Source organism: Ailuropoda melanoleuca, chromosome 1 (genome assembly GCF_002007445.2).
Source record: "Ailuropoda melanoleuca isolate Jingjing chromosome 1, ASM200744v2, whole genome shotgun sequence".
In the NCBI taxonomy this organism is placed as follows: domain Eukaryota; kingdom Metazoa; phylum Chordata; class Mammalia; order Carnivora; family Ursidae; genus Ailuropoda; species Ailuropoda melanoleuca.
This window is the reverse complement of record NC_048218.1, coordinates 99,771,190-99,797,673: the sequence shown is the minus strand read 5'-3', so window position 1 is coordinate 99,797,673 and position 26,484 is coordinate 99,771,190. Positions and strand designations below refer to the sequence as shown.

Below are 26,484 nucleotides of genomic sequence, written 5' to 3'. Positions count from 1 at the left end.
CAGCCATGTCATTGTCCAGATTAGCCACCAGAGTGGCTAAACCCTGTAGGTTTTTTAGGAGCTGGAAATTTGGATTTTTTGTCCATGACAGTTTCCAATTAAAAAAAACACAAAACTGCTGTGTGGACTAAATGAAATGTGCCTAATTGATTTCATTTCAGTCTTCAGGCAAACATTTTTAAACAGTGACTAAATTACTATTTTGGGGAAGGGACCAAATAACCTAATGGACAATGGACCTAATTTTAATATCTTTGATGAAGACATCTTAGTACTGAAATATGAAGTATTTTTTAGAGATGGAGCTAGGGCAAGAGCTGCCAGTGGATGTTGAGGATTATGATACAAAAAACCCCCCAGATTTTCTATATTGGAGGGGCTTAGAGGTTAGAAGGGATTTTGGTGTTGGGGGACCTATTTTGAACTGAGTTTGCCTGTTTTTACTTAGGTTATATGACATAGATCATAAGAAACCAGCTATCTCTCTAATACATTTTCCCCCACACTTTAGGTAAGATTGAAAAGGTAGCAACTGCTCGTCTTCAAAGGTAGCAACTCCTCGTCTTCAGGACAGAGCAGTTTTAGGGCTGTTAGAGATTTAGGGAGGAATACAAGCTTCTCACACCTCAGACCAATCTCGTGCCCAGTGCTGTTATGGTTTATTGTTAAAGAAGATATTATGAGATGGACACATCAGGCTTTCTTAGTTTGATGCTGTTAAAAACGCAAATTGATCTAACCATTTCCCTCACGATTGTGTGCTCACCTGAGTACATTTGACCTCCCACATGGATCTACCAGAGGGAGGGAGTGAGCCGGTTCTGCAGGTAAGAATATAGGTGTTTCTATGGCTACTTATTGTTAATTGTAATTTAATAAATTGACATTTTGGTGTTGTGCTTGTGACTGTGGTTACCGTGGAGCTGCCAGTGAAATGGAGAATCTCTTTGATATACTGACAAACTCCTTTTTGCACTTGTACAGCTCAGGGCCAGACCTGATACTATGGTAAATTTGATGAAGTAATGAATGCCACTTTGAGAGGCCCTCTGGGGGGCCTCTCCCTAAGTAACACCAAAAATATACCTTGAGTGTGTATGCATCTTTCCTATTTGAATTTCTTTAGTAATGGAGATGAGCCATATAGTGCATAAAAATCATGGGGTGAAGTGGGGTAGCCCCAAGGAAGCATTACTAGGATTTCAGATAAGGTTGGGAAATGCTGGCTTAAGTGACGGTAAATTGATTTCCTTTTTTAAAAAACTGATTTATTTTTAAGAGTACTTTCCCAAAACACTTCGTCTAACCAGTGATCTCCAGTACAAATACATTGTAAGTAGTTTTTCCCAACTTCATTTGCTAATGGCACCTTTAAAATGTTTCCTTTGGCAATCAGTGCCTTTGGAACACATCATGAAATATTTGCAAAGCATGGTCTTAAGAACACAGTGAAATTGAAGTATTTCTGGAATTCTCCTGGGGAGAGATGTGTGTCCTGCTTGCAGAATTTATGTTGAATCCCAGTGTGCACGGGGTCACATAAGATCTACCTGAGTGTTCTGGAGTGTTTGCTTACCAGCTGTGTGAACCTGGGATTGTCCCAGCATTGACCTGGGCAGAAATGGAACTTGGCAATCTGGATTTGGGAATTTGCATCTACGTATTATGAGTCAGCCTGGAATTCCCAGAGTCCACACTTCCTTTATTAGTATCTTTCTTCTCCTGGTAGTTCACCTCTTAAAAGGGAACTTGGGAGGTTGCTTCCTAAGACCTGTCCTGGTACTCAGCCACATTCTCACAGCTAGGACTCAATGAACATGATTGTTATCTATATAGAAATTATTTTCAGAGAATCAGAGATCAGATTATAGAGTAATATTGTTTTAGAGACACATCATTTTCTTTAATTCTAGAATAAGGAAAATGAATGCAGAACTCTATTTCCAAACATGAAATGGTGATTGCAGGTACAATGCAATTGTGTATTCTTAGTATAATGACAACATTGAGAGGAAAATTGATTAGTATTTTTAAAACAGCAGGAAAATTATTTCCTGCCCAAACATTGATTAGTCGTTGAACAGGCTTTCTTATAATCGTTTTCTTCCATTGGCTGCAGGGAGCAACACAGTCATATTTTATGTGGAGTCAAGCAGAGAAACCTACTTGCTGCAATTAAACTTATTGCTGCTTTTTTCAGCAGGTGTAAATAACTTTGTCTTCAATAGTTACACTTTCCTGGCTTGATAACACATCAGGACATCTGTAGTTTTATTTTGATTAAAGAGTTTAAAGGAACTATTGTCTTAAGAAATATGGAAACAATGAAATATTGAAGTTTTCTCGTGGTATACATTCCTCCCTTTGGCTTATAAATAGCCAATTTACTTAGCATCCTTGCATGAGTGCTTTAAAATCCTATTAGCTGAAGGTCATGTGACATTAATTTGTTCCTGGTTAGATGTTATGTAAAATACGGGGATAAAGAAGATTGAAGCTCTTTCCCTCAGGGAACTTCAGGTCTATTTGAGGAGGTAAGACATGGAATTAAGATAAATAAATATTAGTGTGAGAGATGTTGTGATGAGTCCCAAATGAGTGGTTTAGAATATTACATAACTGGCATAAGGATTTCAGAGGAGAGAGACTTTTTATATCTCTTGAGGTAGTTAGGGAGCCCTCATGTGGGAGCTGGGCCTTGAGCTGGTCCCTGGGGACAGAAAGGATTTAGCCAGGTGGAGAAGGTTAGGTGGGACTTGGGTGGCATTACCAAAGGCAGCTAGCCCAGTGAGTGGATCTGTTTGGCTCTACCAGAGGACTCATGATGGAGGATAAATAAAGCTGGAGAGGTAGGTTGAATTCGAATTGGAAAGGGCTTTGAACGTCAGGCAGAGGAATTGGGACTTTATTCTGTAGAAAATGGATAAATAGTGAAGGTTCTTGAACAAAAATAAGTAGAAAATGCACGGAAATCTTTGTCGTTAGAGTAGAAGCAGTGCCTGTGTCTGAACTAAGCTGCCTCATGAAAGACAGCAGTAAAAAGAAGTATAAGCTGCACTGTCTTCGTTTGTGAGGGGATATAGGTTGGGTTAGCTGCTTAATTTTCATTCTTCCCTTTATTTTTCCTCTTCTCTTTTAAGGCTTGTATAAAACCTTTTTTTTTTTAAGTCTTAAAATACATTAATTCAAATTTGACCTTCCTTAACTGCATGATGGTTTGAATGCCCAAAGCTATTTTCAGTTGTTCCAGATTGTCGCAAGAGTTTGATGTCCAGGTGCCAACTGGAAGGACCAAACCTGGCCTGTGGAGGATTGTTTTTAAAATCTGATTCTAAATTAAGCACTTTGGGACAGAAAAATGAGATGTGGCCTACTTCTAACTCACCATTTAACTGAAAGTATGTGTGTTTTTTTCTTCTCTGCTTAAATATTTGTCTGGCTCTTTCAGACTCAAAGGCATATAACTCAGAGCTAAGAATATTCAGATTCCTCTTCATTCCATTTTTTCCAGAGTAGTTTTTGGCTTCCACTATAAAAAGTGATACTTATGAAGGAATCTTTCCAAATATTGGGTAATAATTCTTTAAAAAGTTTTTATTCCTAGTCCCTCCTATTCCATACCTCACAGATCATTGAAATGGAATTAAAAACTTTTTTTTGAAGTTTGAGCCATTGATAGAAGTTAGACTTTGAAATGTCTAAAACTAAGTTCTAAATTGGCAGCAGGGGAATAGATCATAGTACCGGCTTTGGAGCCAGAAAAACCTGGTTTTAAATCCTCCCTTTGCCACTCCATCTGGGTGACCTGACTGTACTACTGGATTATACTTGTCATTTTCCAAGTTCCATGGGTGGAATTTAAAGCAGGTGTTCTTTCTATATAAGTGGAGTTTATTTGGAGACTCACAGTGACAGAGAATGGATAAAAACACAAGTCGACTTTTAAGGTATCTCAGCTTAGAGACCTTCTGAGATCTACTGAGATACAGAGTAGAGGGCATGGAGAGAACCTGTGGGCAAAAAGGGAAATTAAGGGTTAGGTCACCTCAGATTCTAGGCCTTTATCCTCTTAGAGCCTCAGCTGCGTCATCTTTAAAATGGAGAACGGTCGTTATGGTTATGGTTACAGGGTGGTTATGAAGATAAAAATAGATCACTTAGCATAATACAAGGCCCGTATTAGGTACTCAGTAAAATAGTAGCCGTTATTATTGTTGGTGGTGAAATTTGGGTGGGTTTAACTTAATTTTTTTTCCAGCTGTGCCATTCTTTTTCCTGTTTTTTATTTCCTTTCCTACCACCCTAGAGGATGTGGGTATGTTCAGAGCCTAGGATCTTGAGCTAGGAGAAAGAAAAAACAAAAAATCCTTAGAGATCAGAGTAGTCTTTTTTAAGGAGGGTGCCAAGACACTCTCATGTGATACTTAAAAACTTTCATTCCAAAACTTAGTCAGACGACCATACCTGGCTGGAGTGGAGGCTGGGAGATGTAGTCTCCACCCTGGGTGGTCTCTGCTTGGAAGAGGGGAAGATCAGATTTTGATGGCGAACCAACAGTCTCTGCCAAGGTATTCAATATGCTCCTGTGACTTAGGCCAGTGTCCCCATAGAAACCAAACCAATTATGATGTTTCTCTTATGGATATGTAATCATCTTAAATATTCCATAAATGTGTTTCCATTTGACCAGTACTCTTAATGTAGAATATTTTCTCCTCAGTTTTTAATCTATGAAGCATTTTGACTTTCCAATTAAAAAGTTTAAGATTTTAGGGGCACATGGGTGGCTCAGTTGTTAAGCGTCTGCCTTCGGCTCAGGGCGTGATCCCGGAGTTCTGGGATCGAGCTCCACATCAGGCTCTTCCGCTGGGAGCCTGCTTCTTCCTCTCCCACTCCCCTTGCTTGTGTTCCCTCTCTCGCTGGCTGTCTCTTTGTCAAATGAATAAATAAAATCTTTTTTTTTTTTTAAAGATTTTATTTATTCATTTGACAGAGATAGAGACAGCCAGCGAGAGAGGGAACACAAGCAGGGGGAGTGGGAGAGGAAGAAGCAGGCTCATAGCGGAGGAGCCTGATGTGGGGCTCGATCCCATAACGCCAGGATCACGCCCTGAGCCGAAGGCAGTCGCTTAACCGCTGTGCTACCCAGGCGCCCCTGAATAAATAAAATCTTNATCCCATAACGCCGGGATCACGCCCTGAGCCGAAGGCAGTCGCTTAACCGCTGTGCCACCCAGGCGCCCCTGAATAAATAAAATCTTAAAAAAAAAAGTTTAAGATTTTATTTGTAATTACTGAGTCTAGCATTACCATTATTCCTTTTAATAGTTATGAGGTCTTAGGATTTGGGATCTGATCTCCACAGAGTCTCACCTCACAGCCTCCACTGATACATGCTTTGTGACACCTTCGGTTTGGCAGTTGCAGATACCTGTACTGGTCCTCATCTCTAGAATTCTGAGGATCAGACTCAGTAAAATATATACCATAATCATGTAATGACAAATATGTATAAACATTTGTCACATATCTGAAGATACCCTTTTGTGTACTCAGACCTGCTATTGTAGAAACTTTCATCATCTATCTATTTGGGTCTTTATTTGAGATAATTATAGATTCACATGTAGTTGTAAGAAATAATACAGAGATATCCTACACACCTTTCACCCATTTTCCCCCACTCGTAGCATCTTGCATGACTATAGTGCAATATCACAACCACAGTTCACAGTGCTTATTTAGATTTCATTGGTTTCACATGCACCCATGTGAGTGAGTGTGTGTATATGTGTGTGTAGTTCTGTGGAGTTTTGTCACATGCATAGATTCATGTGACCATATCACAGTCAAGATACAGAGCAGTTCACTCAATATGACTCCTTTGTGGTACCCTTTTTGCCCTAACCACCTCTCTCCTTCCCTGCCTCCCTCACCCTGGCAACCTCTAATCTGTTCTCCATCTTTGCCATTTCAAGAATATTATATAAATGGAATCATTCAGTGTGTTTCCTTTTTTTAGGCAAAGATTCAGGGCCTAGGAACCACTCTTTAAGTATAAATCATTTACCACAGGAGATGGACAAACAACAGCTAATCCTCCAGGCTCTAGATACCTTCCCTATTTTGCAGAGATATCTATGAAAATACATAAATCTAATGTGCATGACTTTTTATTAATTGAATTTTTTATTAAGGTAACGGCATATGTAAACTTTTTCAGATTGGCTTTTTTCACTCAGCCTAATTCCTTTGAGATTCATCCAAGTTATTGTGTCTACAGTAGCTCATTCGTTTTTAATGTTGAATAGTAGTCCACGGTATGGATGTATAACCATTGGTTTAACCATTCACCCCCTGGAAGGACATTTGGACTGTGGTCAGTTTTTGGCTAATACTTTTAAAGTTGCTGTGAACATTTGCATACAGGTTTTGTGGATATAAGTTTTCTTTTCTGTGAGATAAATGCCCAACAGTGCAATTGCTAAGTCTTATGAGAGACACATGTTTAGTTTTATAAGAAACTGCCATACTTTTCCAGAGTGGCTGTAGCATTTTACATTTCTATAAGCCAAGTATGAGAGATCCAGTTTCTCTGCATTCTCTGAGTCCCCACCGGAACTGGTATTATCTCTATTTTTTTATTTTAACTTTAGCTGATTTGGTAAGTGTGTAGTGATATGTCGTTGTGATTTTAATTAGCATTTCTCTAATGGGAATATGCACGTGTGTGCACCTGCACACTCACACACACACACAATGTGTACATGAAGAGAATATGGTGTATCTTTTTCAGAGAAATAGCTATTTGGATCCTTTGCCCCGCCCCCCCTTTTTTTAGAGAGGTACAGAGCAGGGGAGGGGCAGGCAAAAGGAGAGGGAGAGACTCTTAAGCAGGATCTCACGACCCTGAGATCATGACCTGACCAGAAAATAAGAGTTGGATGCTTAACTGACTGAGCCATCCAGGTGATCCACCTTTGCCCATTTTTAAATTGAGTTATTTATCTTTTTATTGTTGACTTGTAAGAGTTCTTTATATATTCTGGAGATAAATTCCTTATCAGACAGATGATTTACCAGTATTTTCTGCCATTTGAATTGTCTTTTCACTTTCTTGATGGTGTCATTTGCAATACAAAGATTTTTAATTTCACTGAAGTATAGTTTTTTTGTTTTTTGTGTGCTCCTGGTGTTATATCTAAGAATCCATTGCCTGACCCAAGGTCACAAATTTACTCCAATGTTTTCTTTTAAGAGTTTTATAGTTTTAACTTTTATATGTAGGTCTGTAGTCCATTTTGAATTAATTTTTTGTGTATAGCATAAATATTTCTTATGCTTTAAAATTTTTTTCAGCTTTATTGAGGTATAACTGACATACAACATCGTGTAAGTTTAAGGTGTACAACATAAAGATTTGATATACACATATATTGTGAAATGATTACCATGATAAGGTTGGGTAACACTCTCACATAATTACTTTTTTTTTTTGTAGTGATAACATTTAAGATCTGCTCTCTCACCAAATTTCAAGTTATACAGTATTGTTGAGTATAGTCACCATGCTGCACATTACATCCCAGAATCATTCATCATATATCTTATGCTTTGAAGTTTTATAACTTTAAGTTTTACATTTAAGTCTGTGGTCCATTCCAGTTATTTTTATGAAAGTTATGTCCAGTTGTGACACTACCATTTGGTGAACTCAACTTAAAATTTTTAGGTTAAAATCTAACTGTCCCATAGGCAATCAACTTCAAGCTGGATTTTCTTCTGAGAAGGAAGTACATCTGAGATGGAATCTTCCACTTATCAGCCTTTATTTTTTTTTTTAAGATTTTATTTATTTATTTGTGAGAGAGCGCAAGTGGGCTGGGTGGTGGAGAGGGCGTTCGGAGAGGAAGAGGGAGAAGCAGACTCCCCACTGAGTGCAGAGCCTGAGGCAGAGCTTGGCAGGGCTGGAAGCAGGGCTCCCTCCCAGGGCCCTGAGATCATGACCTGAGGTAAAGTCAGACACTTAACCGACTGAGCTACCCACGCGCCCTCACTTATTAGCTTTTAAAGGAGAAAAATAAATAGAAAGTAGAGGTATCAAGAATCTAAGAAGTGGCTGTACCACCTCCGTTTTCCACCTGCAAAAGGAAGATAATACTTACTTCTTGCCAAAATAAAAATATGAGGATTAAAATCAGAAATACCAATTTCTTGTTATAAAGGTACTTGATAATGTCACTTAAAAGACTTACAAATGGAATAGCACTTGGTAAGTTTACCTCCCAATAGAGAAAATGGAAAGAAAGTTTCTCCGTGAAGATAAAAACACATGTATTATTTTTAAAGTTTCAAAGACTTCAAGCTAAAGTAATGAACTAAAAAAAAAAAAAGAATTGGCTTTTCATATTTTCACATCTTTTTGTCTGGAACTTTGTTCATGCATGGCCTTTTATTAGGTTGTTTGTGAACAGTTGGTGCATATATGGTGCAGTTACACCTCATTAATAGAAAATAAATTTTCCATGTGGTTTTGTTGCCTCTTTCTTTGCAGTTATTTTGCTTTAAGACAAACTTTTGTTTTATGAAAGTTTGGTGTTTCTGTCTTGGGAAATCTCTGCAGATACTTTATATTTGTTTTAAGTTACCCATCTTCTCAAGTTTTGCAGCCATGCGTTAGATGCTGTATACTTCTCTGTGTTCCCTCAAAAATTTGTATCATTAAGTTGCCCAATTTGAAAGAGATATTTCAAAAAAGATTATGGCATATAAGATAAGCCTTTAAAAGTACAACAATCTTGGGGCATCTGGGTGACTCAGTCAGTTGAGCGACTGACTCTTGATCTCAGCTCAGGTCTTGATCTTAGGGTCTTGAGTTCAAGCCCCATGAAGCCTACTTACAAAATATATATATAACAATCTCCCTTACTTAAAAAAAAATTTTTTTAGCAACAATCTCCTTTTATCTAGAATAGCTGAGTATTATCATATATACTATAGGTGGGTTATCCGTGAAATCAGTTGGTTAGTTATAAAGTATATTTTGACAATGTGTATAGTGCTTTTGCTATGTTTTTTAAAACATTTTTGTTGGCATGTAATTTTATAATTCACAGATAAAAAAATTTACCTTTTTAAAGTATACAGATAGTGGTTTTTAGTGTGTTCACAAAGTTGTACAATCATCACCACTGATTCTAGAATGTTATGTTGATTTTTTGTCAATTGCTTTTGATTTATTTTTGCCAATTTTATATATCAAAAACAGATCAGAGGTAGTTTACAATAGGACATTCATTCTAACAGTATGATTTAAGAGTTCAAAAACATTATTGGAAGGGAGGAATAAATATACCAAAAATTTAAACTGAAGCTAATGTAATATTCTTTTAAGCAAAGTGTGTAATTCTACAATTTTGAGTCTGATGGTGTTTCACTTCTATCATGGATCCAAACTTCTATTCCTAAAAACAGGTCACAACACTCCTCTTCCCTCTTTAAAACTCCCTCTTGATTCCTACAGCCAAAGGTCATGTTTCAAGCTAATGGATGAGACTCATTCAAGGTTATGTATATAACCTTGGTGGGTGAGTAGGGGTTTGTGTGTGTAGGTAAACTTGGCACATCCTTTTATAGTATCAATTCTACCTAAACATTTTAGAGAAAAACCAATATTTTATATTAATTTGAAGATATTGCTTAATATAAAAAATATGTAAAGTGTAAAATGCAAAATTTGCATGAAATACGTTAGACTTCAAATCAATGTTGCGTTTAATCTCAATTGGTAAGAGGTATGATCCCAGGAACCCTTCCTAAATACATGTTCTCTCTTTGCCACTAATAATTCTGCCTTGGAAATAACTGTGAAGTTCTGGCATACCAAAACAAATATACAACCAAAACAAGCCAAGAAACTCCAAAGCCCTACCCACAATCCTTAGACTGGTATGAAATCCCTTCACAATATGCTAAACTTCTCACAGATCTGGATCAATATCCAACCCTTCTCAGATTCTTTCTGCCTGGGATGCCCCCATTGTCAACCCATTCTGCCCCATCCTGTCAGATTCCCCACCCCTTCCTCCATTTCCAATTCACATAATTTCTGTCCATGTGTTCTCTATTATGCTGCTCAGGTACCTTCTTCCTGTGTCTGTTGCTGTAATTACCATGGTACATTATTGTGGCATTGCGGGCAGTCTTGTTAGGTAGAACAAGGTGGTAATGGATGTATATCTCTTTGTAACCATAGACTCCTCAAAGACAGGCCTCGTCTTTTATTCATCTTTGTATTCTGGTGTGTCATATGGGTTCTGACATGTAGTGGAGGTTTAATAGATGTTTTCTTGAATTAATGAATTCTGGGTGATAAAAATTTGTGGACTATAATACTGCACATAATTTTGTTTTTTGAAGCTTCGCAGATTTTTTTTTTTTTAATTTCAGGATAAATCGAGCTTTTGGTTCTTCTTATTCCCTCTTCAGTGCATTGCAGTTAGGCTTCTAGCACCCATCAGATTACTGAAATTGCTCTTGGTAAGTCAACAAGGACCTAGTTTCCAAATCCAATGTACCCTTTCCCCCCAGTGCTATCTTTCTGGAGCTCTCTGCTGATTTGACACTGATATAACTTCTCCACTATTGAAGCTCTTTACTGTCTTATTTCTGAAACAGTGTCCTCTCTCACATCCCCTCACGTCAACCATCACACCTCCCTAGGCTCCTCTTCCTCTGACTGCATCTAAAGTTGGTGTCCCCAGGTTGTGTCTTCTGCTCCCAGCCTTCTCTACAGTGCATTGGAGCATCTTAGCCATTCTCCCTGTTTCTGTTCTCTTACCATAATCCCCAGATTGGGGTCCTTAGTGCAGTCCTTTTGAGTGAGCATTCTTCTCATCTCCATGGCTGCCTCCTTGGCATTGCTACCAGGATAGTCCAAAGCCTCACAAACTCTACATGTCTAAAGTGAAATTGCCCTTCTTTTCTGCTGAATTAATTCTTCTCTTATCTTCTCATTTTCTTTCTCTCATTTGGTGAAACCGCTATCTACTCAATTACTGAAGCTAGCAACCTAGCAGCTCTGTATGATCCCTTTTCCTCACCTACCCCTTTCAAATTAGCCAAGAAGACCTCTCAGTTTTATTCCCAGATATTTCGAAAATTAATTTCGATATTCCAAAGCTATTGCCTTCCCTCTCTGGTAATGCCACAGGTTGGAGAGTTCGTGTGGGGAGTGGAGAAATTGACACCATCCAGCCCAGTGATTTCATTTTGAACCTCAGGCTAGTAATTCAGGATTTGTCAGTTATAGACATATATCAAACATTAAATATTTGTGCTGTTTTCTGGTCCTGACATTTCTGGACCAGAAATCTTTTCCCTCCTTACCTACACATGCACTGCTTCTTGATTTCTCTGCTGATGTGAACTGCCTTAGAACTCTTTGGATTGCCCTAGACCTAGAAAGACTTGGGTCTTTAACAAGGCCACATGGCATGTCCATTAAGGAATGTTCTCCAGACCTTCTCTCAAATTCAACATAGCCTGTATTTGAGTGGCAGACAGAGGATTCTGCTATGTCCAGGAGACCTGTATCTGGTTGTCACAGAGCTTGGGCTGGAATCGGGGGCAGTTTTAATTTTTTCTGGGCTGGACAGGGATTAGGGCTGCTTAGCTGGCTCCAAGTCATGGCTCCATTGCTGATTCCATAGGAGAAGGGAGCTTACTTTACTTCAAGGATGGCTGCTTTTTTTGTCATTATTGTCATTATTCTCTCTCTCTGTCCTTTCCCATACTTGTCAGAGAGCAATTTCTTTCCAAGTCGTTCCTGTAAGGGTTTCTATGTCCTTTCCATTCCCAGTGCCCATCCCTCTCTAAAGCCATCCTTGTAAATATTGCCAATCTACACATTTATTTTTATTCCCCTCCTTCTTTCACAAAGGATTTGAAGTATTATACAGCTATAGGACCTGGCAGTTGTTAAATTTCACCTATTTTATAGGCAGGATTGATTTTAAACATGGGAGTGGTGTGATGGGATCTTGTTTCTAAAACCAGAGGGATAGCCCCTACCATCAGAGATAATTACAAATTAGAGACAATACCTGCATCTTATTAATCTGTATTTACTTAAGTAGATGTATTTTTGATTATCTATCACCTAAGGTTACAAAAAGCAGTGGCTGTATTTTTTTCTTTGTAAAGTTGAGGGCTATGTCCAAACTTGAGGCCAAGCAATGTGAGAAAAGGCAATCCAGATGACTATTTTTTCTTAGAAGTAAATTACCTCTGCCAGTAGGTTCCATGACTGCTTAGCAAGGGTAATTTGGTTTAGTACAAGGCTCTCTGAGTTGAGGTAAATTATTCCTTTTAGGAAGTTAGATCTTCCTGGAAGAAGTAAACATTTCATCTTTGAGAAGAATAACTTACCAAAATATTGAGAGTCTTTGTTGAACATCTAACATGAAGTTTTGATGGGGGAAGAAAAGAGATAAATTTTTGAGAATAAAACTTTTTATAAGGAGGATGTCTTGGGTAAAGTGCCTCGTAGGAACATTGGTTAACTAGAGGGAAAGATCAGATATTTGGGGAATGGAGAGGGGCAACCCAGGAAACTGGAGGGAAGGAGGAATGTTGGGAAGGCACCTAGACACACGCTGCAAGTTCTTCCTTAGAGCTGTGTAGGCTTGAGCCTGTTTTCTCTGAGCCAAGATCTTCCATTCTTTCAGGTGTCAGTCCTCATTTTGCTCTTCATAGAAAATGAGTTCATTGTTGTTTTTGACATCATGTTTATTTTTCCCCCGTGGGATAGATAATTAGAACTCTCTGATGAAGAAAAGGTCCCATGGTCTGTTTTATAGATAATCATTTTTCTGAACCGTCAAGTGAAATTCAGCTTTAATCTTCAGAACAAATGAAGATTAGTTAGGATGTATTAAACTCTGTGAATTTTGTGTTCACGACAAGTGTTTCATAAAGGAAGGTGCTTGCTATTATCCCTTCTCAGAAGGAAATTGTTGATAAGAAACCATTATGGGAAGTAAGATTTATGTCAACATCAGAAGCTAGAGAGGTTAGGGCAGCTAAGCATCCAGGACAATCAGGGCACCTGGGACAACTGAGATTTCTTGTGCAGTCTTATGTCCTACAAAATAAGTTTGCATGTTTATGTAGTCTCCTCCCTCCAGAGCAATTAAGAAAAATATTTACTCTTTAAAAGTAGAATTCTATTTTAAAGAAGTATGTTAATTCTTGACACAGTTCAAAGAATCAGAAACAGCTTCCCCCATTCTCATCTTCTTATTTTTCCCTGGAAATAAAATTGTTGTAGTTGAACCATCTATTGATTTAGGATACAGTGGATTCGTAATTTTATCTTGATCATCCAAAGGAGCATATGACCCAAATGCAAAAAGCGAGACCCTTATACTGCAAAAACCGATTCATTCCCTTTAAACAAACGGGTGGGAAGGGTCCCAACTTTTTACTACCGGTCAGCAACTGTGCTTTTAACATTGTACTCTTCCAACTGTATTCTGTGCACAGTCACCTCTAAAGGTACTTGAGGTGGTTTATTATAGAATTTATGTTTATAATACAATGGTATCTATATTTTATTTTCTTTGCGGTTCACCCAAAGCAGTATCACTTCCCTCAATTAGCTGAAAGCAGATATTCTTTATGATTAGTTTCTTGTTGCTGCTGTTCCAAATTACTACATATAAAGTTGGTGGCTTAAAACAATAGAAATTTATTCTCTCACAGTGCTGGGGCTTTGATGTCTGAAATCAAGGTGATGGCAAGGCTGTGCTCTTATGGAGGCTCAAGGGAGACGTCCATTCCTTGCCTCTTCCAGCTTCTGGTGGCTCCCAGCATTTTTTGGCTTGTGGCTACATCACTCCATTTTCTGCCTCTGTGGTCATATTGCCTCCTTTTCTGAAAACTCCCTCTGATTGCATTTAGGACACATTTAACTCCTTAAGATCCTTGATTTAATATCTTTTGCCACTTAAGGTAATATTCACAGATTCCAAGGATTAGGGCGTGGACCTATCTTTTTGGAGGCCATCATTCAGCTCACTTTGTCCTTTCTCATTGGTCTATAAGATTTAGACTGTTGAATGTACTTATTCTATCTGCATTAAGAATATATCATTATAATCTTTCTACAATTCTGAATAGATCTAGATAGAGGTGAAGATATGAACTTTTGCCTTTCCCAGTAATCAACCTCAACTTAATTATTCATGCTGTAGTGGAAGAGAAAACAGAAAATATGAAAAGGAAGATAATACCAGTATTGCTTATATTTGACCTTGGTCAACTGTAAGGTATAAAAATATTAAAATCATTAAAATATTAGAAGTCATTTTTACCATCATTTATACAGCTGGAAAGTACTGAATGATAAGGGGTACATTTGGGTTATGCTGAATGGATATTGAAAAAAAACTTATTTGGGGTTGAAATTTTGTCAGTGAAATAATCCATAAAGTACATACATTATAAACAACTTAGCAAGAGTATTTTGATACAAAATATTTGTGAAACTAAAAATAGTTTGCACTGGATTTGTTTCCAGTTTAATTCATTTTGACAGATACCAACAAAACGTTTTATGTTTTTATTGTATTCAAAATAAAAAAAGCATGTAACATCAAACTTTAATTTTCTCTGCCTATACCTGAACTTTCCTTACATAAACAGTTGTTTATAATTATGAATCCACATACATCAGTTATTGATAGCAGTGTCAAGTTGGTGTGTACCCAACTGGTAAGATTTACTGAATTTTAAGTGGTCTTGGCGTGCTAAACAGGCGATGCCAAGTTATTTAGAGCTCTCTCTTTTGGAACTTAAAAATGTCTTCTATGTGTAAACCAGATGGATATTTTGACCCCATTATGTGGTTCAGCTAGTTTAAAAATGAAGACTGGTCCTGGGAAGGAGTTACTCTTGTTTGCTCACTTTTACCTGAAATTCAGGGAACTCATTTTGAAGGAGCCAGAGCCAATTGGTGTATCTCTGGGGAACTGTCCTTAGACTCTTGTCTGGGTGGTGTTTTCCTACTCAGTAAAAGTGGTGGAATGTATAAGGTGAGGTCTTTTTAGAATATACCTGTTTGGGTGTCACAGAGAGTGAATAGGGAACAGTGACAGATAAGAGTGGAACCGTTCATTGAATCCTAATGATGGAAGGCTTTTAAAACTAGGCTTAGAAATTTGGATTTTGTACTTTTTCTAATCCTCTCATTTAATCTCCTTCTTCGTACGTATTTCATCCTAGATGGCAGTGGATTTGCTTAAATCTTTTTTTGTGTGTGTGTGTTGATCAGTAATATTTTCCTTTCTAATAATTTTAAACAATTTCTGAAACTCCTCTCCAAAAGTGTTTTGAGGTTTGAGTCTAAATTTCCTATCCTTCACTTGGCTAAAAGCAACAAGCAAAAAAACCTGATTTTGAATTTTTAAAGTTTCTATCTCTTTAAAGAAAAAGAAAGAGGTTAATATTTTTTATGTTACACTTCTCTTTAAAAAATGCCTTTGGTTTCCAGACAAAAATATGGAAATTTGCTTCCAGAAGGTCATGGTTTCTTCTTTCTAATTATGCTTTTTAAAATTCTGACAGTGTAGGCCCTGCAAATTATACTACCATAACTTTTAAATGTACTTTTCATAAAATTCAACACATTTCATCTTTATCCCTAATAGTTCGTAGGACTTAAACCATTATTCATAAAAACTACAAATTTAGAATTAAAAACCAAAACAGAACTTCTGCTTTGCTATATGACTGAAGTTGTTCTGGTTGTGTTTCTGGTTGGATCATCACGGTCAGACTCTGTGACTCAGTGGTAAATTAAGATGGCTGCCTTAAAAGTATAATGCAAAAGCCAATCATCTCTTAACTTTTGGGACCATATCATTTTCTGAGCTTCATATGTATAACACTTCTTTTTTTCTGTGGACTCCATTTCATTTATATTCTACTGTTTATTCATTGATTCTTTCATATTGAGTATCTATTTTCTACCAGTTCTGTGAATACAGAAATGCAAGGCATGATCCCTATGCTGAAGAGGTTACAGGCTGTGGGAGAGGCAGGCATATAAACAAATAATTATGGCCTAAAATAATAAATGCTATTATAGTCGTAAGACAAAGTCCCCTTGTGGCTTACACTCCCTACCCACATTCCCCAACTGATTATTTTCTTCTGTGGGTCTTTTCTCCTTGTCCCTCAACTTTTGTTTCAGATGTACACATGTGCATAATGCTTACTTACTCTTTTCTGATTTTAATTTTCCCCATTTTAGGTGTAAAAACTTCTTCCTGCAATTGCTTTCTTTCCTGACTGTTCTGGTAGCTCTCTCTAATATTCCAGCTTTGCCTTTAAATGTTAACAGAGAGAAAAATAATGTGTCTTATTATTTGTGAAGCATTTAAGGTGTCACAATTGATTTGAAAAATGGCAGAGCTCCTGTCCTAAAAGGAAAAGTATCCATATTACATAATGTGAGCTATTTATAGAATATGGACCCAGGTATATGTATATACATACACATATACATATATATATGCAGTAAGTAAGGCATTTTAGGACAGCTTTAAAAGCAGCTTCAGGTGTGATGAATCACAGTAGAGACTTATCTCCTTATTTGTTTTTATAATGAAAGAGAATATATTACCCTTAAAGGGAAATTTGTCCCTTTATTTCATAATATATTTTGAGTAATAATACAGGGCTTAAGAGTGTTTGCTAAACAATGAAGCACAGGTAAATAAAATCTGAGATTATCTGTGCAGGTGGTATTATTTTATCTGTTTAAATTCTGAATGAGTTACTGAAAGCTTGAGATATAGTCTTAACTCTGAGCTTGGGCACTTCAGTTTGTCCAGCAGTAATAATAAGTGGTTGATATGGCAGATATTTGTTTTTTTCTGCTTAGCTTCCATTCCTCTTTATTCTTGGGGGACTTGCTTTCCCATATTTAGGCTCTTCGTTGTTCAGATGGGTCCAACCCAACCCAATCCCTCTTATCCAGAGGTGTGTATGTGTGACCCAGACCAGGCCAATTAATTGCTGCCTCCTCTGGCCACTGTAGTTGGTGAGGGTCAGTGGGCAACCCCAGGCTGGATGAATCAGAAGTCAACTGCTGGGCTTTGTCTGGAACTATTGAGAAGTTCCTTATCAGAAGGTTCCTAAGTTAAGTAGGATAGAAAGCTGGAACTGTAGGGAAAATCTACACGGGGAGATAGAGATGGAGCCTATATAGGGGAAAGCAGATCTTGTTGATGCCTAGATCGACTACTGCCTTTTCAGGTATTTGCCCGATAATATTTGTTGTTTTTCTGATGTCAGTTTGAGTTGTCCTTTCTTCTGTCTCATGCAAATGGCAAAGTACAGGCTAATTCGTTTGGGTTAGTTAACCTCCAAAGCCCTGCCTTTTTCCACATTCTCTGATTCTCTGCCTTCCTGTACCACATGCAAGCTAGATTACTTTCGTCGAATAGGTTAGACAGATAATAACAGGATGTGTTCTGGAGGGGTAGCTTCTCCATCTGAGAAATGTCAGTGGAAGGGTCAAGAGTAGTTGTTCTGCATTTTGATCTCATGTATCTTTATTTTATAGCCTCCCTCACCTTCTGTATCTTTTATACACCCTTGGTCCAATAGTATTCACCAGAGCCCACAAAATAAAATGACAAGAAAGAAAGAAAGAGAAAAAGGAAAAATAAAACCAAACAAACAACCCACCTCTGCCTGATACTAGAAATGATAAGTAAAACTTATTCCTTTCTGAACCACATGCACAAATGGTCCCTTTCTAAGCCATTCCAGCCGTGGGTTCATATGTGTATTTTGTGATGATGACTTTTTAGGAATACTACATAAGCATGTAAAAGAAAGCACCTGGGGAGTGCCTGAGAGCTCTGTGTTTGTGGGCGTGCTTATGAGGTGGTGAGGGTAGAACGGAGGCAGAAGCGTGCAGCTGGTGTGCAGTACAGATGTGATGTGGGTGCCGAGGTCAGGTGAGAGCCCGGATTCCACCCTTCAGTTATAACCTTGATAAGCTTGAAAGCTATCCTCGTCCGCATTCATACTTGGGTTGTTGTGAGGATAATGTGGCTTAAAGTGCGTAAAAGCAGTTCTCATACACAACTTGATGATGGCTAAAATCATTTGGAAATGAATGAGCCTCGCTTATTCAGTGAGTTTCATTGATGAATTTGTGACAGAAGCAACAGATTGGGAAATATTGGGAGATAAGATTAGATATGGAGAGTTTCAGATATTGAAATCCAGCCTGAGAAGTTGAAACTTGTATAAAGAAATGAGTGTTAGCTACCACGTCTAGGTGCCTTACTCCAGAGCATATCTTAACCTTTGTTCTTTTCTCTTCATTCCCAAAACCAGTAAAAATTCCTAACTCACCTGGTGGATGCCAGTCTATTCCATATTCAACATCCTGTTGCCACATTTCTTTTCCTCAAAAGTAGTATACTCTGATTACGTGAAGTAGGCAGCTGGATGTGGTGACTTATTATAGAGGTGAAAGATAGGGTTGAAGATTAAGTAAAAATATATCTGAGAGACAGGGGCAATGGTGGTATTATTAACAGAAGGAGGCAGGTTGGTAAAGAGCCCATGATGAGGTGATAAGACACCCAACTAGAATCATTGTGTGGGAAGTTGTTGATTTCGGACAAGCACTTAGATAGTGAAGGGAATGGAATCCGTGCATAGATTTGGAAGTTATAAAGTTATTGAACTTTATAGCTTAAAGGCTCCAACTGACAACCCTGAGATCATGACCTGAGCCAAAATCAAGAGTCAGATGCTTAATCAACTGAACTACCCAGGCGCTCCTCATCTCAAGATTCTTAACATTATATCTGCCAAATCTCATCTGCCATGTAAGATAATCCCTGTTGTGTCGGGGATTAGGATGTGGACATCTTTGGGGATCACTGTTTTGCTTACCATACTGATGATGATGAGCAGTTTTACCCATTAGCCACAGTAAAAGAGACATTGCCTACCATACTGATGATAATGATTATACTAATGAAGGTAATGAGAAATAGTAGCTACTATTAATATTTCACTTGCTCTCCAAATTACTTCTAGTATTTTGTCGACGAAAATAAATTCTTCTGTCCCAAAACATGTATGAAGAGCAAGGCTGGCCTAATAAGGGGATTGAGCTGATTTGATAAAAGTTTCTTCACCATGCAGATGCAAATAGCTTCTTTCACGGGGCTGCCTGGAAACCCCTAGAATGTTTACATTCCTCATTCTTTTGATTCAAGCATTGAAAGGCTAGCAAAATGCAATTATGTTTTCTGGAGAGAAACCAACTATCAGCCTAGCACAAATGACTGTTAGGAAAATCAAGTGAGGCACTGAGGTGATGTGGAACAAGACAGGTGGGTTTTGATTTAGAATGAGGTAAAGGAATTGCTCATAGCAGGAGGTCAGTTTTCATATTTGAAATATTGAACAATTTGGCTAAAGTTTGGTGAGGGCACAGTCTTTTTAAAAATTTATTATTTAAAAAAAAATTTTTTTTATTTGAAAGAGAGAGAGCGAGCGCATGCACTCACATGAGTGGGGGTGGGGATAGAGGAAGAGAAGCCGACTCCCCACAGAGCAGAGAACCCGAAGACACAGTGGTCTATCCCAGGGCCCTGGGATCATGATTTGAGCTGAAGGCAGACACTGAGCCACCTAGGCAACCCAGTGAGGGGGTACACAGAAAGTTTCTGTCTCCTCTCTGATCCTACACACACACACACACACACACACACACACACACACACACACACACACACAGAGTTCTGAAACCATAACACTGTCAAACCATAGTACCGCCGTCAAATTCCCAAATGAGTGTTAGTTTTCAGGGAAAACTATAGATAAAAATGAAGAGGCCAGGAGGGTACTTGTATGAGGAGCACTGGGTATTATATGTAAGTGATGAATCACTAAGTTCTACTCCTGAAACCAGTATTACACTATATGTTAACTAACTAGAATTTAAATAAAAATTTGGAAGAAAAAAAAAATGAAGAGACCATATTCAGGAACGTAGTAAAAAAAAAAGCTTGAGTGAAGTGGCAGTAAATAAATGATCAGCTTTTTGCAAACACTAGTGTAGAGAATACCTCTTGCTTTAATTTTCCTAATTTATTATAAATTATAGGTCTGCTGAAGAGAAAAATAAAGAACAGGCTGTCATGTCCTTTAAAAACAGAAATCAGACAAATTGTTACACAGCATGAGGATATTCCACTAACTTTGACAACTGCTTAAAGTGTTCGTTTCCTAGCCTTTCTCAGATACAATATCCGCCAGACGTTTCCACCAAACATTTTCACATATTGGGTGCATTTACCAATTTATAGCATAAATTAGAATTTTTTTATTCAAATGAAATAGCACAGATTAAAATAGCGATTTTAAAACTAAAGTCTAAAATTTTAAAAATGCAGACCTGGAGACCACATTCAGAACAATCTACAGTGAACCAGAGGCCTCTGTTATCTGGTCCAACTGTAGCTTTCTAGCCTTCTTTCCCAGCTCCTGGGGTACCCAGTGCTGTCTGCTAGCCAACTAACCTCACTCCTTACTGCTTGGCATTTATGTTTCCCGTCACCCCACTAACTGCCTTTTGGGATTATATTCTTATTTCCTACAGAAATTTAACTTCATCATTATTGCTACCTGGAGACAGTTGATGAAACAGCTTGTAATTTCTTGGGGTGCCTGATTGGCTCAGTGGTTAGGCGTCTGCCTTCAGCTCGGGTCGTGATTCCGAGGTCCTGGGATCGAGTCCCGCATTGGGCTACCTCCTTAGCGGGAAGTCTGCTTCTCCCTCTACCCTTCCCCTCTGCTTGTGATCTCTCTCTCTCAAATAAATAAATAAGATCTTAAAAAAAAAAAAGAAGAATGTTGCCTTTCAACTAAATAAATATTTATTTAAAAAAAAAAGAAAAGAAACAGTTTGTCATTTCTCATTAAACCTCCAGGCCCTGGTTCTGGCCCTGTGTTAAGTCATGTGCTGTTGTAAAAAGTGTCCAGTATCTGCATACAGTATGATTCTGAAGTTATGAGACTGTGAGGGCCACTTTCTGGACTGGGCAGTTATTAAGTGTGTTGCTGCAGTTTGAACCTTCACAATTTATGATTAGTAGTGGGCCCCTTGGTCAAATAAACCTAATTCTTCAAGTAGATTGTTCCTTCTATCTGAAACCCTCACATCCCACTCTTTTCCTTGAACACTCTTTTCTTCCAGATGTCAAAGGTGCAGTCCTAGGGACTTGATAGTCCCCTGAAAGCTCTCGTGGAGAACTCAGGGTAAGAAAGCTCATTCTGTGAGGAAGTTAACTAATTTCATTGGGATATTTGAGTTGGAAAACCCAGCTCAAATGGATGGATGTAGCTATATGAATGAATCTTGGGTGTAGGTAAAGAGGCTGATTTCAGTACTGCCTCAAACTCTTTCACAGACCATCTCAGAATCTCTATCTTGATCACTCAGAATTCTATTAGTTTTGCTACCACCCTATATCAAACTGTAGGTCCCTCTAACTCTTTTTGAAAAATCATGTCCCAGGGGGATCTTCGAACCTCATTTTCTCTTTCTTGACTTATCTAACTTTAGTGTAGACTTTAGGGTAGACTTATCATCTCTACCACTGCCCCAGAAGGAAGGTGTGAAAGGATATGTAAATGCAAATTAAAAATTAGAAGATTAGAATTCCAGAGTAATCCATTTATCTCCATGTAGTTGCTTTTAAATCTTGATCAGTCATTTCAGCAAGTTTTTTTATTTTTTATTTTTTTATTTTTCTTTTTTGAGCGGCTACTATTTTCCAGGTGTTGGACGTAAATGGATAAATAATGAGTCTTGTCCTCTTGGACACCACTGACATGGTGCCGTTTCCACAAGAGATCCCTCCGATCCCCCAGGGAAAGGCCTAATGCCCCCTGCTCGTTGGGGAATTATAGTGCTTTACTTTCAGTGGGAAGTGAAGAGTAGAAGGTTGCAGAAATTTCTGGATAAAGTATTAACCAAGATTGTCTAGGAGTTTATATCTTATGAGTGAGTAAAAAAATTGACAATGAATCCAGAGTTGCAAGTTTAAAGAAATACATATACAAAAAAATCCAATGCTATTTCTAAAAAGATGGACTTGGATCTATCAGCTGTCCAAACTTCAGGTAAAAATTCAGCACTTTAGTCTACCAAACGTTGTCTGCACGTGAAGACAGCCCACTGTAGCAGTTTATATAGTTCAGTAAAAACCAGCCAAACAAGAAAGGATTTTTTGAAAAACCAAACAAATTTTAAAAATTCTAGTATTTCTGTCCTAGTCACAGTTTGTTTTTAATGTATCCAGTTCTGATGTCTCTACAGAAAGTAGAGAGCTGAGGTGTTCTGGGAAAGTTGGTAATTGAGGCTCTAAAGTGGCTTTGGTATGATGACTAACCAGGAAGACTGACTTTCCAGAAAGACAAAGTCTCAAGGGAGACACGACCCAGGTTTTCTGAAATCATGAAGTATGTGAATAGGGCAAATATGAACTCGTTCATCAGATTCTAGAAACATTTTAAAGCTTTGAAAAAGTAACGTTAGGGTAGATAGAAGACCCATTTTAGGTGTTTTGTCTTTATTCTTGAGCTATTTTGGGCAACTAATATGACATCTGATTACCTGTCTTTTTCTAATTCATAATCTCTCAGACTAATTTTTATTTTTTATTTTTTCTTAATATTTTTTATTGTATTATGTTAGTCACCATACAGTACATCCCTGGTTTTTGATGTAAAGTTTGATGATTCATTAGTTGGGTATAACACCCAGTGCACCATGTAATACATGCCCTCCTTACTACNGTATAACACCCAGTGCACCATGCAATACGTGCCCTCCTTACTACCCATCACCAGTCTATCCCATTCCCCCACCCCCCTCCCCTTCGAAGCCCTCAGTTTGTTTCTCAGAGTCCATAGTCTCTCATGCTTCACTCCCCTCTCTGATTACCCCCCCTTTATTCTTCCCTTCCTTCTCCTACTGAACTCCCTGCTATTTCTTATGTTCCATAAATGAGTGAAACCATATGATAGTTGTCTTTCTCTGCTTGACTTATTTCACTTAGCATTATCTCCTCCAGTGCCGTCCATGTTGCAGCAAATGTTGAGAAAATCGTTCTTTTTGATAGCTGAATAATATTCCATTGTATATATGGACCACATCTTCTTAATCCAGTCATCTGTTGAAGGGCATCTCGGCTCCTTCCACGATTTAGCTATTGTGGACAATGCTGCTAATGAACATTGGGGTGCATATGGCCCTTCTCTTCACTACATCTGTATCTTTGGGGTAAATACCCAGTAGTACAATGGCTGGATTTTTAGACTAATTTTTAGACTCAAAAGCTTTTTTTAAAAAAAGATTTTATTTATGTATTTATTTATTTATTTATTTGAGAGCTAGAGCGAGAGAGCAAGAGAGCATGAGCAGGGGGCGTGGCAGAGGGAGAAGGAGAGGGAGAAGTAGGCTCCCCGTTGAGCAGGGAGCCCCGTGTAGGACTCGATCCACAGACTCCAGACCATGACCTGAGTCCAAGGCAGATGCTTAACTGACTGAGTCATCCAGGCACCCCAACAAAAGCTTTTTTTCATTGCCTTTTTATACTCTTTTTAAAAATGCCTTTTTTACTCTTAGAATCAATTGACTATAACTTTTAAAAGAACCGAGAGAAAAAATGATCAGCAAATAATATGTAGTTACTGGAAATTACTTGACTGTTTTTGAATTTTTAACGAACTCTTAAAAGTACCTGAAGCCTTCCCTGACTTAGCAGGAATCTGAAAATCAGACCCCATTTATGATTCTGGCCTCTAGTCAGTTCCATATTCTGTTTCTTGCAGTGGGGCAAACAGGCTTGTTGTTTGTATTTCTCTCCTTTTATTTCCAGTTTTAAGTACATGTACCCAAGTATTACTTTGGGTTCTCTGTCTCCCTCTTCCTCTCTGCCTCCCCTGACACATACTCTATACTGTTAATATGTCACTAAAATTATATTAGTTATAGGTAACTTTCCGTGTTATTTCACATTTCCTAGCCTTCTTCCCTTCCTTCCCTTTTCCTTAGATGTTTAAATCTAGAAGAAATTTTTATCTTGTATAAAATATTTTTTAGTCAGTATTGCAGACAGACAGTTGTAAACCTCATCTTTGTTGATGAAGTATGTAGAGAATAGGATTCATTTTCTTCTTTGTTGTTCCGGTTAAAAAACTGTGGCGATGTTTTGATGAGTGGCTGGTGAAATGCAGCTGGCACAGTGCAGTTGGTGGCACGCTGTCATCCTAAAGGTTAAACAGCTGTGCTGAAAAGAGTCATTTTGGTTTAGTCCTTTTAATTGGGGATTTTTTGGAGGCTGAGTTCCAGGATGGAATGTCTATGACACTCTTAACATATTTAACATAGTCTCAAAAATGATCAGAAGTTAGGCTAAGTAACTTCAACCACCTGACTTCCTACTGGATTACATTTTGGTTGTCAAGAAAAAATAAAGTTGGTTTTTAAAAGAGCAGGCTGGTCTGCAAAAAGGCTATGAAGAAATATCAGTCTTTGATGAAATTGAGAAGTATCATAGAGGCCTTGGGTTTCTAAGACTAAGGAATTGGAGGCATCCAGTTTTAATCCTCTGTAACCCAGCCAGATGCGTCAGACTGAGCACTGTTAATACCTGATCTTTTTAAAGAGGCTAAGAGACCTGTTTTTCAGTGTACAGTGACAAATACAAAAGTGACGTCTGTTGCTTGTTCTCCCTATGCCTACAGCCCTGGTCTGAGAGAAGGAGGCCCTGCCATTTTTCACCTGGAAGTGTAGGTGGCTGACAGCATATGCAACATTGGTGACTCCCTGGACTGTGACTTGTCTTCAAGGCACCCTGCCAAGACTTCAGTGTAGGGGAGCTGGAGGAGTAGAGTCAGGTTTCAGGGCCTCAAGTGTGCAACATGGCCATAACATTAACTCCAGTAGCCCTGATGTGTCAGGCCATTGATAGAGTGCTCCTTACCTCCTGGCCACCAGAGCACGGCCGGCTTGTAACTGGTCCCTCTTCCTTGGATGGGCTTCAATAAAAGTGTGAGGTTTAGTTTTCATTTTCTTTTTCCACCTAAAACTGAGAAGTAGGGATCTAATTAACCCTTGATGCAGCTGCTTTATTTTATTGAGGTGGTTTGGTAACACTTAAGAATTAAGTTTTTTTTAAAGTCATGGTTTCACTATTAGTACAAAGTTATCTATATTTTAAATCAAATACACTTGATCTTTGATTCTAAACATATTTAATATGATTCTTATCTTTGGCTTTTTCAAAGTGAGAAAATTGCAGTCAGAACTTTAAGAAATTTTGGGGTGCCTGGGTGGCTCAGCTGGTTAAACGTCTGACTCCTGATTTGGGCTTGGGTCATGATCTCAGAGTTGTGGGATTGGGCCCCACATTGAGCTCCTCACTGGGCATGGAGCCTGCTTAAGATTCTCTTTCTCCCTCTCCCTCTGCCCCTCCACTCCGCAAAAAAGAACTTCAAGAAATTTCCTACGCAGCTAGATACAAATATTTCAGATTCAGGAAATGTGATGCCTCTGCGTTAGGTTTAAAACTCCTAGGTCTTGCCCTTGTTCTCAGGGGGCATCTTTTATCTGAATAGAATTTCTAGGATTGTGCTGTGCTCAGAAGCTGTATCAGAGCTCTGAACTGGGGATCTGGTCATTGACATACCTGCTCAGAGAATTTGCTTCAATCACTCAGCTTCTCTGAACCTTAATTCCCCCAACTGTACAATGATATCTAGCTCCCCAGGTTGTTGTAAGGTTTTAATGAGCTCGTGTTTGTGAATTGTAGTAGTACAGTGCCAGGGACAAAAAAGATTCTTTCTTCATTCCCTTTGTTTCAGCCTAAATTAGTAACTGGACATGTAGGAGCATTAGGGTAGGGGTAGAGCTATAAAATTACCATCATCTTAATAGTAACAGTGTAACTAGTTACATCTAAAAATTTTCTGCCTTTTCTTTTGTGAATTTCCTGTTGACATCCTTTTCCCATTTCCCTATTGTTTGCTCTGCTTTGGTTTGATTTGTAAAACCTCCTAGCTATTATGGATATAAACCTTGTATTAGGCATGTTGTGAATGTTTTTCTCTGTTTTACCCTTTAACTGTATATATGGTATTTTTTATTTCTTTTTTTAATAATAATATTTTATTATGTTATGTTAGTCACCATACAGTACATCCTTAGTTTTTGATGTAGTGTTCCATGGTTCATTATTTGCATACAACACCCAGTGCTCCATGCAATGCGTGCCCTCCTTAATACCCATCACCAGCCTATCCAAATCCCCGACCCTACTCCCCTCTGAAGCCCTCAGTTTGTTTCCCAGAGTCCATAGTCTCTCATGTCATTCC

General features: G+C 38.2%; 1 protein-coding gene across 2 annotated transcripts in view; it reads left to right on the top strand.

The window, feature by feature from the left end:
* PPM1L (protein phosphatase, Mg2+/Mn2+ dependent 1L) overlaps positions 1–26,484 on the top strand; it is a 305,665-nt gene that overhangs the window by 90,663 nt on the left and 188,518 nt on the right. The window lies entirely within an intron of this gene.